The sequence below is a fragment of the Hippoglossus stenolepis genome, chromosome 4, assembly GCF_022539355.2.
Source record: "Hippoglossus stenolepis isolate QCI-W04-F060 chromosome 4, HSTE1.2, whole genome shotgun sequence".
NCBI classification, from domain to species: Eukaryota; Metazoa; Chordata; class Actinopteri; order Pleuronectiformes; family Pleuronectidae; genus Hippoglossus; species Hippoglossus stenolepis.
This window is the reverse complement of record NC_061486.1, coordinates 19,485,761-19,489,052: the sequence shown is the minus strand read 5'-3', so window position 1 is coordinate 19,489,052 and position 3,292 is coordinate 19,485,761.

The following is a 3,292-nucleotide window of genomic DNA, read 5'->3' as shown; positions in this document are numbered from 1 at the left end:
TGATTTTCTTCAACACAGTTTCTTTGGAGCAGCGGCCCTGCAGTGTATTACATCACAGTGTGTTCATGCATCAGGCAGTGTCAGCACAGCCGTACATCACAGGACTCTCTCTGTGCAGCACTTATCAGGCCAGTGTCACTCATGTCATAATGAACGCTTTTTGTCTACACGTCTCATTTTCCATTCACTTGGAGTGTGAAATAATTGGCTTTCGCAGACACGGTGGCAGGTAAACATTTGTCAATTCTGATTAAAAGGATTCGGAAACTTGGAAACGGCAGTTAGTGGAAAGTGACAAAATAGACACCCAAAAGGAAAAAGGCGTTTGGCTGAGCTGTAGAAACATGCTTTATGCTTTACAGATTGAGTTTTGTAATGTCAATCTTTTCTCCCAGCTGCAGTGTTGCACAAAATCCTGATGTTGTGAACAATAATTAATAGACAAATGGAATAAGGGTCCGAAAAAATAAGAAGAACTCTGTTGATTTAACTTTTCTCCCTGTCACGAAGACACTTATTGGACGGGCTGGCTCCAGCCGACACAAGGGGGAGCGAATTCACAACTTATGCAGGCGCCACTTTCCATGTTCTCTCCCCATCTTCACTGGCTCGGGCCTCAAATTCTTCCATTCAGTTACCCGAGCTCGTCAGCTAATCACAAGCGGTTAGCTGGGCAACTGTGAAGGACAATGATGAAATTGCCGTGACCACGGCTGTGCTGCTTGTTATGCTTTTATTAGCCCGCTCCTACATTATTATTCCCTGCAGCTGACTGTTCTCGCAGTGCGGCCCGGCGGCTGGGAGGGACTTCTCCTAACTTACTTCGGTGAACATAGCCGTAATAATAATCAAGGCGGCCAAACACCGAGGCGTGATCTTTTGCAGGAAGCAAGAGAAAATTATTCATACTTGTAGGGAAATGAGTCGGGCAGTGGGATTGTGGCATGAATCCGGAGGAAGCTTTATCTCCCTAACCCTTTGCGTGCAGTTAGGACTGTATGGCATCCCAGTTTTCTCCCCAGCCTCCAGACTGTAATCCACCATGAATTAATCATGGTCTTGAGTGTTAACCAAGCTTTGGGAGGTGGGGTGGAGGGTGTGTGGAAGGATATAGGTCTCTGTTGAGCCCTTGGGCTTAGCCCCCCCTGTGGTAACACCATGCACCGGCGACTGACCGCCCTGGGGCCACAGCTCTTTAAATTCAAATCTGCTATTGATCGCTCATCAGCTGTTGGTGCAAACTGACCTTGTAGTAACACTGGAAAATAAAACAAGCTTTAACAGCATTCAATGGGTTTTAAATGGCATTTGAAATCTCTGAGTCAGGATGTTTGAATAGTCCACACACCCACTGGGATGCAAAATCCCAAAGTGTACAGTATGTGCATGTGTTTGTGATGAGAGGAGGTTACGGGGGGATAAATGCTTCGAGGACAGTGTGTGTGTGTGTGGGGGTGGGGGTACAAAATGGTTTACTTCAGGGTACAACAGGGGCCAAAATTTTGAGCCAATAGGAAGATCCGGCCCAGCAGGCGAACACTGAGATACTTGCATTCAAACTGCGAAGGGATTTTTTTAGAGCCCCTCTCCATATGAGAAGCATTTGGCTGCTAGCTCTAAATGCAGAGTGGCTCAGCTGGAAGTGAACCCTCTCCTCAGAGCAAACGTACCATAAGCACACAAACACATGCCTGCCGCTCCTTGTTGTTTCTCCTCAAACAAACGACACATGTTGGGGGAAGCCAATTTCTTGGCCAGGAAAGAGAGAAACGCTGTTAATCAATGGAGCAGGTTGGTTGATCGCTGAGCCACATTTCCCTGGCTCAATACTCAGCGAGAGGGTGATACAGAGATATGAAGCCGCCTGATAAGCTGACCACTGCGGACGAGCTGTGTATGGTGCCACCGCACTGCACTGTGCACTTCCTCATCCTTCACTCACTAAAGACAGAAGACATTTAACTCATAGGACCATTTATTTTACTATTATATACTGTATTATAGCATGTTATTAACTATTTGTGTTTTAAGGCCATTCAAGAGGGATTCAAGCGAGTGCCCGAACAAGAAACGTCCGTTTTCTGCTCTAAAACATGCAAACTCAAGTAGAGGACGGGGTGTTCTGATCAGCTGTGGCCATCATGGCTGAAGAAAAAGAGTGGCATCTCGAGAAAGTCAAACATATCCGACAGAAAATGAGAGGAAAGATGAAGCAGAGACAAAAGCAGCAGATAAAACCCAAACTGGAAAAGAACAATGAAAGAAATCTTCTGATGCAGATAAAGTGCGTCCAAGAAAAGTGATTCCTGCACGATTAGAGTTTGGCTTTCAATCTTTCTGTCTTCAAACACCTGACGCAGCAGGAAAATAAAAAACAAAATGAAGTGACATGTGATGTGTTCTTGTTTCTGTGCAAGGAGAGATGTTATGTACAGCTTGGAAAAATCTGATTTATCAGTAACCAGGGCCTCAGGCATGATTTTAGAAACAATGCGCCTCCCTCCAGACAACAAAATAGAGAATATGTATTTGTCTGCTAACTTCTTACTTCTCTCTCCTCCCTCACACAGCCTGGAATTAAACTGAATTAGTTACATTTTCACAAATGGAGTCCAAAAATACCGGAATCAACTTATGAAACTGATTTGACCTCAGAATCACGACCGGTGTGTCATCCAGCTCGTACCCCTGACCCCCATCTGGTGTTTTTTTAAAGTTGTGTTGGGACAATCATTATCTCCAGTCACTCATTCTTCTGTGTTGGGTCAATAGTTCAGAGTGAGAAGGCTGCTGCAGCATCCTGGTATCACAATCACTCAGATGTTTCTGCCAGACAGTACAATGCTTTTAGTTTTAATTACAGTGAAGTTGTGTGGTTGTAGAAACCAGAGCTGCTATGGAGCCAGTACTAATTTCATTAAATGATGTGGACCTCTATAGGCAGAGCCTTGGAGAAATAAAAAATAGACAAAATGAAATAAGCACTGCATGTGGGAGGACTTGGTAATTAAGTACACAACCACAGCAGAGAGACAGGTCAGACTGAATACCAATTGATAGAGGGCCTGACTGCAGTACAGCACTCACGCAGTACTACGTAGTGTTGCCTTTTCTCTTTACCATTCATTTTTGTCTGCACTTTTCTGTTTCCCACGTGGCTTCTTAATGTTTCAGATAATGTTTCATTTAAATATGAAACAATTCCGTATTTCCACCATTGTTGCAATTTGGCCTCGTTATAGCTCTTTGTATTCATGTTATTTAAAATGTTATATCATAGTGGTCGGAGCCG